The 13,175-nt window shown below is 40.2% G+C and overlaps 1 protein-coding gene across 2 annotated transcripts in view; it reads left to right on the forward strand.

Moving 5' to 3' along the window:
- Positions 1-13,175, forward strand: part of TMEM106B (transmembrane protein 106B) — a 127,768-nt gene that overhangs the window by 40,310 nt on the left and 74,283 nt on the right. The gene's annotated exons all lie outside the window — the stretch shown is intronic.

Consider the following 13,175-nt stretch of genomic DNA (forward strand, 5'->3'; position numbering starts at 1 on the left):
GAAGTTTTCCAAATTGTGCTGATACAAGGACTGCAATAAAAATTCATATTCTCCCTTTTTGCTCTTCCACATATTTTTAGGCCTAAAATACTAACACGCATACACATATCTAAAGCAACATTTTGTTTTGTGTAAAACTGCATATATAGGTTACATGACTGTACAGCTTCAAGCTATATTTTGGGTATCATAAATGCAATAAATATAGCTGTACTTTCACTGCTATTGATCTGTCTACAATGTTATCAAATCAGCTAGTGTAACATCATTGAAACTAACATGCTGTGAATTATATTTTTTTTTACTGAAAGTAAAATGATTCGTCTGTTTACTCATTAGATATTATTTGTTGCTAAATCATGTCATCAACATGACTGATTACACTGTTAAAATTGGATTTTAAAAGTAAATATGATGCTTAGCCCCATAATCTAATTTGTTAGAGCATGTCATTTTAAGACTATCTACCTTACAGTACTGTGTGCTTAACCTCCGCAAAGGGATTAAACACACAGTAGAAGTGCCACTTGTGACCCGCTCAGCAGTGCTAGTCATAACATGTGTAACTAGTGCTGCAGATTGGATTGGCGACGGTTTCCACTCAGGACTAGCAGAACTGTGCGGGTCCCAAGCGGTACTTTTATTTTGTGTTTAACCCCTCGTGGAGGTTAACCTCTTAAGGACATATGACGGAATTTTTCCGTCATAAAACAATTGAGCAAACTGAAAGCTGTGTCCTTAAAGGGTTAAACTCACAGTAGTGTAGGGTTGAGATGATCTAACAAATGACAGCATGTCATTTTTTGACTTAACACTGCAAATCATTTCATCATTTACTTTAAGGGACATGGAAGTCAAACTTAAATTTTCACGATTCACTTAATACAGATAACTGGGAGTTTAAAAAAAAATAATTATTCTATTATTACATTTTACCTTTTTTTTTTCCCTCTTAGTATCTTGTTAAAACTTAAAGGGACAGTAAAGTCAAAACAAAACTTTCACAATTCTGAATTAAACAACTTTCCATTTTACTTCTGTTGCTTTATTCTTTTGGTATCCTTTGTTGAAAAGCATATCTAGTTAGAGACAGGAGCAACAATCCACTACTGTGAGCTAGATGCTGACATATATCAACTTTATTGGAGAAAAATTCATATATATATATATATATATATATATATATATGCGCGCCACTTGTCATTGGCTCACCCATTGCGTTTAACTAGCTCCCAGTAGTGTATTGCTGCTCATTCAACAAAGAAAACCAAGAGAATGAAGCAAATATAATAATAGATATAATTTGGAACGTTGTTTAAAAGTGTATACTTTTATTCATGAAATAAAAATATTGTTTCATGTTCCTTTCAGTCCTTTCCAAGAGTTCATACTGAGCATGCACAAGTCTTGAGCAGCACATTGCCGCAATATTTGCAGTATTGTTATATACATATACTGGTCTGGGGGCCCTTCATGCTTTGTCATTTATTGTGCCTGTTTCTTGTTTTCTATAAATTGGCACAACATTTATGACTGTGACCTATAGAAGAGAAAAACTGAAATAAGTTCTAAGGGCTCGATTTACCAAGGCAGAACATACAGTGATCTGAGATGTCATCGCAGAAAATGCAGCATGTCTGCAGAAAGAGCAGGACACATGCAAGAACTGTTAGAGATTTAACTTTGCAGCACTGCTCCACATCAGTCTGTTCTCTTCAAACAGCGCTGTGCTCTGGCTGCACAGTGTAAGTTTTCCCTATCACAGTGCATTCAGAGCAAAGTTTTGTTTGAATATGCAGTAGATTTCTATATTAGACCACGAGAATAGGAACATTTCTCCAACATAGGTGTGTCCGGTCCACGGCGTCATCCTTACTTGTGGGATATTCTCTTCCCCAACAGGAAATGGCAAAGAGTCCCAGCAAAGCTGGTCACATGATCCCTCCTAGGCTCCGCCCACCCCAGTCATTCTCTTTGCCGTTGCACAGGCAACATCTCCACGGAGATGGTTAAGAGTTTTTTGGTGTTTAAATGTAGTTTTTATTCTTCTATCAAGTGTTTGTTATTTTAAAATAGTGCTGGTATGTACTATTTACTCTGAAACAGAAAAAAGATGAAGATTTCTGTTTGTAAGAGGAAGATGATTTTAGCAGAAGTTACTAAAATCGATTGCTGTTTCCACACAGGACTGTTGAGATGAAGTAACTTCAGTTGGGGGAAACAGTTAGCAGACTTTTCTGCTTAAGGTATGACTAGCCATATTTCTAACAAGACCATGTAATGCTGGAAGGCTGTCATTTCCCCTCATGGGGACCGGTAAGCCATTTTCTTAGTTAAATAAAAGAATAAAGGGCTTCAAAAGGGCTTAAAAAACTGGTAGACATTTTTCTGGGCTAAAACGATTGCTTTACTAGGCATATTATGCAGATTCTAACTATTAATGGTTATTATAATCTTGGGGATTGTTTAGAAAAACGGCAGGCACTGTGTTGGACACCTTTTTCAGATGGGGGCCTTTTCTAGTTATAGACAGAGCCTCATTTTCGCGCCACTAATGCGCAGTTGTTTTTGGAGAGCAAGGCATGCAGATGCATGTGTGAGGAGCTAATAATCACTGAAAAAGCTTATAGAAGGCATCATTTGGTATCGTATTCCCCTCTGGGCTTGGTTGGGTCTCAGCAAAGCATATAGCTGGGACTGTATAGGGGTTAAATGTAAAAACGGCTCCGGTTCCGTTAATTTAAGGGTTAAAGCTCCGAAATTTGGTGTGCAATACTTTTAATGCTTTAAGACACTGTGGTGAAATTTTGGTGAATTTTGAACAATTCCTTCATACTTTTTCACATATTCAGTAATAAAGTGTTTTCAGTTTGAAATTTAAAGTGACAGTAACGGTTTTATTTTAAAACGTTTTTTTGTGCTTTGTTGACAAGTTTAAGCCTGTTTAACATGTCTGTACCATCAGATAAGCTATGTTCTATATGTATGAATGCAAATGTGTCTCCCCATTTAAATTTATGTGATAATTGTGCCATAGTGTCCAAACAAAGTAAGGACAGTAATGCCACAGATAATGATATTGCCCAAGATGATTCCTCAAATGAGGGGAGTAAACATGATACTACATCATCCCCTTCTGTGTCTACACCAGTTTTGCCCACACAGGAGGCCCCTAGTACATCTAGTGCGCCAATACTTATTACCATGCAACAATTAACGGCTGTAATGGATAACTCTATAGCAAATATTTTATCCAAAATGCCTACTTATCAGAGAAAGCGCGATTGCTCTGTTTTAAACACTGAAGAGCAAGAGGACGCTGATGATAATTGTTCTGTCATACCCTCACACCAATCTGAAGGGGCCATGAGGGAGGTTTTGTCTGAGGGAGAAATTTCAGATTCAGGAAAGATTTCTCATCAAGCTGAACCTGATGTTGTGACATTTAAATTTAAATTAGAACATCTCCGCGCACTGCTTAAGGAGGTATTATCTACTCTGGATGATTGTGACAATTTGGTCATTCCAGAAAAGTTATGTAAGATGGACAAGTTCCTAGAGGTTCCGGTGCCCCCCGACGCTTTTCCTATACCCAAGCGGGTGGCGGACATAGTAAATAAGGAGTGGGAAAGGCCCGGCATACCTTTTGTCTCCCCCCCCCTATATTTAAGAAATTATTTCCTATAGTCGACCCCAGAAAGGACTTATGGCAGACAGTCCCCAAGGTCGAGGGGGCGGTTTCTACTCTAAACAAACGCACTACTATTCCTATCGAAGATAGTTGTGCTTTCAAAGATCCTATGGATAAAAAATTAAAGGGTTTGCTTAAAAAGATTTTTGTTCAGCAAGGTTACCTTCTACAACCAATTTCATGCATTGTTCCTGTCACTACGGCAGCGTGTTTCTGGTTCGAGGAACTAGAAAAGTCGCTCAATAAAGAATCTTCGTATGAGGAGGTTATGGACAGAGTTCAAGCACTTAAATTGGCTAACTCTTTTATTTTAGATGCCGCTTTGCAATTAGCTAGATTAGCGGCGAAAAATTCAGGGTTTGCTATCGTGGCGCGCAGAGCGCTTTGGCTAAAGTCTTGGTCAGCGGATGTGTCTTCCAAAACAAAATTGCTTAACATTCCTTTCAAGGGTAAAACATTATTTGGACCTGATTTGAAAGAGATTATTTCAGACATCACTGGGGGAAAGGGCCACGCCCTCCCACAGGATAGGTCTTTTAAGGCTAAAAATAAGCCTAATTTTCGTCCCTTTCGCAGAAACGGACCAGCCTCTAATTCTACATCCTCTAAGCAAGAGGGTAATACTTCACAACCCAAACCAGCCTGGAGACCAATGCAAGGCTGGAACAAGGGTAAGCAGGCCAAGAAGCCTGCCACTGCTACCAAAACAGCATGAAGGGATGGCCCCCGATCCGGGACCGGATCTGGTGGGGGGCAGACTTTCTCTCTTTGCTCAGGCTTGGGCAAGAGATGTTCAGGATCCTTGGGCGCTAGAAATAGTTTCTCAAGGTTATCTCCTGGAATTCAAGGAACTACCCCCAAGGGGAAGGTTCCACAGGTCTCAATTATCTTCAAACCAAATAAAAAGACAGGCATTCTTACATTGTGTAGAAGACCTGTTAAAGATGGGAGTGATTCATCCAGTTCCAATAAGAGAACAAGGGATGGGTTTTTATTCCAACCTGTTCATAGTTCCCAAAAAAGAGGGAACATTCAGACCAATTTTGGATCTCAAGATCCTAAACAAATTTCTCAAGGTTCCATCGTTCAAAATGGAAACTATTCGAACGATCCTACCTACTATCCAGGAAAATCAATTTATGACTACCGTGGATTTAAAGGATGCGTACCTACATATTCCTATCCACAAGGAACATCATCAGTTCCTAAGGTTCGCTTTTCTGGACAAGCATTACCAGTTTGTGGCACTTCCATTCGGATTAGCCACTGCTCCAAGGATTTTCACAAAGGTACTAGGGTCCCTTCTAGCGGTTCTAAGACCAAGGGGCATTGCAGTAGTACCTTACTTGGACGACATCCTGATTCAAGCGTCGTCTCTGTCAAAAGCAAAGGCTCATACGGACATCGTCCTAGCCTTTCTCAGATCTCACGGATGGAAGGTGAACAAAGAAAAAAGTTCTCTGTCCCCGTCAACAAGAGTTCCCTTCTTGGGAACAATAATAGATTCCTTAGAAATGAGGATTTTTCTGACAGAGGTCAGAAAATCAAAAATTCTAAGCTCTTGTCAAGTACTTCATTCTGTTCTTCGTCCTTCCATAGCGCAGTGCATGGAAGTAATAGGATTGATGGTTGCAGCAATGGACATAGTTCCTTTTGCACAAATTCATCTAAGACCATTACAACTGTGCATGCTCAGACAGTGGAATGGGGATTATACAGACTTGTCTCCGACGATTCAAGTAGATCAAAAGACCAGAGATTCACTCCGTTGGTGGCTGACCCTGGACAATATGTCACAGGGAATGAGCTTCCGCAGACCAGAGTGGGTCATTGTCACGACCGACGCCAGCCTGGTGGGCTGGGGCGCGGTCTGGGAACCCCTGAAAGCTCAGGGTCTATGGTCTCAGGAAGAATCTCTTCTCCCGATAAACATTCTGGAACTGAGAGCGATATTCAATGCTCTCAAAGCTTGGCCTCAACTAGCAAAGGCCAAATTCATAAGGTTTCAATCAGACAACATGACGACTGTTGCATATATCAATCATCAGGGGGGAACAAGGAGTTCCCTGGCGATGGAAGAAGTGACCAAAATAATTCAATGGGCGGAGGATCACTCCTGCCACTTGTCTGCAATCCACATCCCAGGAGTGGAAAATTGGGAAGCGGATTTTCTGAGTCGTCAGACATTCCATCCGGGGGAGTGGGAACTCCATCCGGAAATCTTTGCCCAAATAACTCAATTATGGGGCATTCCAGACATGGATCTGATGGCGTCTCGTCAGAACTTCAAGGTTCCTTGCTACGGGTCCAGATCCAGGGATCCCAAGGCGACTCTAGTAGATGCACTAGTAGCACCTTGGACCTTCAACCTAGCTTATGTATTCCCACCGTTTCCTCTCATTCCCAAGCTGGTAGCCAGGATCAATCAGGAGAGGGCTTCGGTGATCTTGATAGCTCCTGCGTGGCCACGCAGGACTTGGTATGCAGACCTGGTGAATATGTCATCGGCTCCACCATGGAAGCTACCTTTGAGACAGGACCTTCTTGTTCAAGGTCTATTCGAACATCCGAATCTGCTTTCCCTCCAGCTGACGGCTTGGAGATTGAACGCTTGATTTTATCAAAGCGTGGGTTTTCAGATTCTGTAATAGATACTCTGATTCAGGCTAGAAAGCCTGTAACTAGAAAAATTCACCATAAAATATGGAAAAAATATCTGTTGGTGTGAATCCAAAGGATTGCCATGGAACAAGATAAAGATTCCTAAGATTCTATCCTTTCTACAAGAAGGTTTGGAGAAAGGATTATCTGCAAGTTCTCTTAAGGGACAGATTTCTGCTTTATCTGTCTTACTACACAAACGACTGGCAGCTATGCCAGATGTTCAAGCATTTGTTCAGGCTCTGGTTAGGATCAAGCCTGTCTATAGACCTTTGACTCCTCCCTGGAGTTTAAATCTAGTTCTTTCAGTTCTTCAAGGGGTTCCGTTTGAACCCTTACAATCCGTAGATTTTAAGTTATTATCTTGGAAAGTTTTGTTTTTGGTTGCAATTTCTTCTGCTAGAAGAGTTTCAGAGTTATCTGCTCTGCAGTGTTCTCCGCCTTATCTGGTGTTCCATGCAGATAAGGTGGTTTTGCGTACTAAGCCTGGTTTTCTTCCGAAAGTTGTTTCCAACAAAAATATTAACCAGGAGATAGTTGTACCTTCTTTGTGTCCGAATCCAGTTTCAAAGAAGGAACGTTTGTTACACAATTTGGACGTAGTCCGTGCTCTAAAATTCTATTTAGAGGCTACCAAAGATTTCAGACAAACATCTTCCTTGTTTGTTGTTTATTCTGGTAAAAGGAGAGGTCAAAAAGCGACTTCTACCTCTCTTTCCTTTTGGCTTAAAAGCATTATCCGATTGGCTTATGAGACTGCCGGACGGCAGCCTCCTGAAAGAATCACAGCTCACTCCACTAGGGCTGTGGCTTCCACATGGGCCTTCAAGAACGAGGCTTCTATTGACCAGATATGTAAGGCAGCGACTTGGTCTTCACTGCACACTTTTGCCAAATTTTACAAATTTGATACTTTTGCTTCTTCGGAGGCTATTTTTGGGAGAAAGGTTTTGCAAGCCGTGGTGCCTTCCATTTAGGTGACCTGATTTGCTCCCTCCCTTCATCCGTGTCCTAAAGCTTTGGTATTGGTTCCCACAAGTAAGGATGACGCCGTGGACCGGACACACCTATGTTGGAGAAAACAGAATTTATGCTTACCTGATAAATTACTTTCTCCAACGGTGTGTCCGGTCCATGGCCCGCCCTGGTTTTTTAATCAGGTCTGATGAATTATTTTCTCTAACTACAGTCACCACGGTATCATATGGTTTCTCCTATATATATTTCCTCCTGTCCGTCGGTCGAATGACTGGGGTGGAGCCTAGGAGGGATCATGTGACCAGCTTTGCTGGGACTCTTTGCCATTTCCTGTTGGGGAAGAGAATATCCCACAAGTAAGGATGACGCCGTGGACCGGACACACCGTTGGAGAAAGTAATTTATCAGGTAAGCATAAATTCTGTTTTTTTTATTCAAGAGACAATTTTATTTTTTTTGGCTGCATCTAATTTGCAATCGAATTTTCAACTACTGCACTATATTATAAAACTTTTAAAATTGCTTTATTCTCCAGTTAATCAACACATTGCAATTAAACATGTGCTTAAGTGTAACTGCCTAATTTAACATTTTATTTTATTTAAAAATGAGCTGCAGACAATTTTTCACAAATAAATCTCATTGCATAAAGTGCAAAAAAGTTCTGCCTCTGGGTTTGGTGCATTATGACTGCAGGCTCTCACAAGAGACTGCTGCTCTCTATCTTCTTCTCCATCTCTTAGGTAGAGAATTTCTATCACACTGGTTTTGTCCAACAGAAGAGATTGACAGCTCCAGCCTGCGCGTGATTGGCAACAGAATTCTGCTCGCCATAGGCGAGCTGTGGGCTCGCTAGACAGGGGCGCATATGTACGCCCCTGTCCGCTGACACTTGATAAATCGAGCCCTAAGGTGTCTCTAGCTATCTATTAGATCAATGACTAGGGGTCACAGTGGTAAAATTGTGCAAATATTGTACTAGGATTTTGCTGTACATGTGCTCAAGTTTGATAAGTTTAAAATAACATAAATGTGCAAAGAAAATGCTCTAGTTTATTAGCGTATTTTAATATTGCACTATTACTTACAAGTTACAACCAAGTTAAACACACAAGTAAAGTTAAAATAAAAAATGGAGATAAGGGAGCCATTTACCAATATTTTAGCTCTGTGTAGTAATATCAAACTAGAGGTGCAGACCCTATATAAGTATTGCAAACTATTATAAATAGGGAGAAAATAAGGAGAAGTAGTCCTTATAAAAAGATAGGGAATTCAGCACTCTCATATACACATTTAAAGAGGCAGAGATATAAATATCTCAAGGTATCAACCTAAGTATTAAGATAAATAGAGCTAAGTGTGGAGCCAGGTGGAAACCCAGAATAAAGACTTGACAACTAGCATGCTTGCAAGGCACTCATAATTTTATTATTTACAAAAAGCAACAACATTCTTAGTAAAGGTCATGTGACCATAAAGGTAATTTGAAACAAAATTTAATCAATAAAATAGAGCTAAAAAGCTAAGTGAGACGTCTCATAGGAAAATAAAGTGGCTAAATATAATAGTGACAATGCAACACCTCTATTAGAGGACAACCCCAAAAGAAAGAGTAATATGAGGGTAATGTTGTCATAATAATATAATGAGGATCTATGCAGTTCACTTAAACATTGAGCCAGAATAATGCAATCACAAGAAGACTTTAGAATGCATATTTTTCAATTTGGAGTGAAATATAAACACAGGAAAAAGCTTTGCACAATCATATGCAGCATGCAACTATACCAAGTCTTAAAACACAACACCAACATCAGAGGACAGTCCCAAAAAAAATTGAGCCCTGAGGAGTCCCTGCTACTCATTGGGATGAAATACGTGTAGGCAGTTGTAACAGCTGATTGCTTTGATGAGACACCTGTCTTTTGGAAATTCCTACTACACCTCAAAGAATTGCAGCTTGCTGGAGTGATTTATTACTTTGTTTTGCATCTTGTGCAACACAGGAACATTCACCGGATTTGCAGCTTCTTACCAAGGATTCTGTTCTTGATTTACATTGCAAAGGCTGTGAGTGCATGCTATGACTGTTGTCCTTTACAGGCAGTGGAAACTTACTTCATTTTTTCCTCCCGCAATACAAGTGGATGCCTGCTTTCAACAGATTTGGAAGGACTTCCTTTAAATTGTGATGTGTTCATGCTAAATGCTGCTGCTTTACTAATATCCTGTTTGTCAGAAGTTATGCAACATTTACTATACAATACCCATATTTAAAACACATAGATCCTATATTTATATCATGACAGTATTGACCCTTAATTTTGGGACTGTCCTCTGATGTTGGTGTTGTGTTTTAAGATTTGGTATAGTTGCATGCTGCATATGATTGTGCAAAGCTTTTTCCTGTGTTTATATTTCGCTCCAAATTGAAAAATATGCATTGTAAAGTATTCTTGTGATTGTATTATTCTGGCTCAATGTTTAAGTGAACTGCATAGATCCTCATTATATTATTATGACATTACCCCCATATTACTCTTTCTTTTGGGGTTGTCCTCTAATAGAGGTGTTGCATTGTCACTATTATATTTAGCCACTTTATTTTCCTATGAGACGTCTCACTTAGCTTTTTAGCTCATTTTTTTTAATTAAATTTTATTTCAAATGACCTTTATGGTCACATGACCTTTACTAAGAATTTTGTTGCTTTTTGTAAATAATAAAATTATGAGTGCCTTGCAAGCATGCTAGTTGTCAAGTCTTTATTCTGGGTTTCCACCTGGCTCCACACTTAGCTCTATTTATCTTAATACTTAGGTTGATACTTTGAGATATTTATATCTCTGTCTCTTTAAATGTGTATATGAGAGTGCTGAATTCCCTATCTTTTTATAAGGACTACTTCTCCTTATTTTCTCCCTATTTATAATAGTTTTCAACACAAGTAAAGTTAGTTCCAGAACTGCAAAACACTACTTGGACCTAGCTGAAAAACACTGTTGGGCCAGTAACAAAAGGGGGAAGGTGCATAGCCACCGATTACCAACTTGCTTTCCGTAGTACAGTACTGCTTTGAAGCTGACATAAAAGGACCAGTCAACATAGTAGATTTGCATAATCAATAAATGCAAGATAACAAGACAATGCAATATCACTTAGTCTGAACTTCAAATGAGTAGTAGATTTTTTTTCTGACAGTTTTAAAAGTTATGTCTTTTTACACTCCTCCTGTACCATGTGACAGCCATCAGCCAATAACAAATGCATACACGTACCATGTGACAGCCATCTGCCATTTACAATTGCATACACACTTATTCTTGCACATGCTCAGTAGGAGCTGGTGACTTAAAAAGTTTTTAAATATAAAAAGACAGCACATTTAGTTAATGGAAGTAAATTGGAAAGCTGTTTAAAATTGCATGCTCTATCTGAGGACGGAAAGTTCTCCTGCAAGTTCCTGCATTAAAGTTCTCCATGACTACTGTGGAGAACAGCATTTGAAATCTATATAACAGAACGCAATAATAATGTATATTGGAGCGTAAAAATATCTGACAGTGAAAAATTAATATCTAATAGAGTGAAAAAATAATATCTTTTGGGGCACAAAAATAATATATAAAGGAAGAGCTAAAATAGATTCTATTTTCTTCCATGACAGTTTGTTGAAGAGGGGCGTTAAAAAAGCTACTAGTGGGGCTGTATAAGTATTTCTATTGGTTTATGTGCTTACATGGAGAATAGTTGCTTATTTTTAATGATAAATAAGGTGCAGATACTAATCCCACTGGAGAAATGTATAATTACGTCTCCTTACCTCTCCTATGGGGAAGCGAAAAAACAAAACAATTTTTTGATAAATTTGAGAGAATAGGAGGGGCGGAGCCGGCAGCTGCAGAGATGGCAGCATAACTCCGGAGCTCCGCTGTAAAAGCCCTTATAACATCAGGGCTCCTGACCATCCTTGCTCCTATAATCCCCTCCAATACTCCCCTGTACCCCTAAAGCCCATGGCAACAACTTAGAGGGACATTTTGCTTCACATTCCCTGAACCAGGGAGGCACAGCATACCGGACCGAATACAGGCCGCATCCACCATCAGGCCACAAGTAAACCCCCTTACAGGTAACCAGGGACTACAACCAAGCCCCCAGGAAGGCTTGCACCTGAAAACGAAGGGCCTTTACAGTAAAAAACGGCACCCGATTTTCGAGTCGGACCGGAAAAAAAAAATCTAGCCCGGGGATCGGGCCTACACCGGAACTCCACTTCGTCCAGGGTAAGAATTTTTCATATACCCTACCACACCAGCTCATTCATATAGTAACAGGCCCACTCCCTACCTGTAATCCAGCCACAATCAGCAATCAGGCACTGCATGGCCCTTACAGGCCCCTACTAAAAATCGATCCCAGGGATTGGGCCTACTACAGACCTAGCTCTGGTTACAGACCAGCTGCATAGCTCAACCTATTCTATATCCCTGATCAATACAACAGGAACTACAGCTCCACCATCTCACACCAGCCTGCACAAAAACAGAGAAAAAAAAAAAAGAAAAAAAGGAGGGGAGAGAAGAAAATAAATAGCAACTGAGCTGCCTTGAACCACCAATGCTGCAGCTTTTTTGAAACACAAACCTATAGATATATTCTTTGCTTGGCCTTTGAATTCAGCTTGGGGACCTAAAACTAAAACTCTTTCCTATAAATTTGCCACTGTGATTACAACACTGACTTTCATCCCCTCAGTCTGCAATATATTGCTGACAAGCACCTTTCATTTATTATCAGTGAGCACAAAATCCCTTTGTCTGTTTTGGTGCTAAATTCATTAAATAGCACACAACTTGCAAGACTTATTACATAAGGCCAAAGAACCACGCCACGTGCACCTTTTTGTTCAATATGGCGACTAACCGAAATATCAAACATGATAAAATGCCAAAATCTACGGCAGGGAAATCAAACTTAATGTCTTCCTTACATAGTGCAGATACAACGCATACCTCTCCTGCTTCCCTCAAAACTGGGGACAAAACTCCTCAGACTCAGTCACAGGAATCTCAACCAAACAGAACTTTACCAACAGACTGCCAGCTCTCTCCTTCTTTTTTACAAAATTTACCTTCGAAAAAGGATATTGCGGACATAGTCCGTTCCTGTATCAGAGAAGAACTGGCGGAATTAAAACAGGACATTCACACCTTAGGCTTTCAGGTCGAAACCCTTGAAAGCAACCAAGACCTCATTAAAGGAGATGTACAACAATTAACAGATCAAGTAACCTCGCAGCAGGAGACCATAACCTCACTTCAAGACAAACTTGATGATCTCGAGAACCGAAGTAGGCGCAAAAATATACGCATCAGAGGAGTGCCAGAATCGATCTTGCCCAGAGATTTCCCGGTTTACTTACAGGACCTATTTCGACACTTGAAAGAACCTTCCTACACTGAGGATATACATGGGTCAGAGCCCATAGAACTCTGAGGCCAAAACCGCCTGATTCAGCCCCACCAAGGGATATTGTGATCCGCCTAAAGAATTTTCAAGAAAAAGAAATGCTCTTACGGCAATCCCGCAAAAATCAGCCCGTAAGATTCAGGGGCAATGTCCTACAATTCTTTCAGGACTTATCAACCCGCACCTTACAACGCAGGAAGGAATTTTCCCCCCTTACTGCCCTGCTAAGAAATAAAAGAATCCCTTACAGATGGGGCTTTCCAACACACCTTTGGACTATAAGCAACAGCACCAGGGTGGTCTGCAAGACCCCAGAGGACACTCAAACCTTTTGCACAGCGCTTGGACTTGAATCCCCTACAGAAACTCC

The sequence above is a fragment of the Bombina bombina genome, chromosome 5 (assembly GCF_027579735.1).
Source record: "Bombina bombina isolate aBomBom1 chromosome 5, aBomBom1.pri, whole genome shotgun sequence".
In the NCBI taxonomy this organism is placed as follows: domain Eukaryota; kingdom Metazoa; phylum Chordata; class Amphibia; order Anura; family Bombinatoridae; genus Bombina; species Bombina bombina.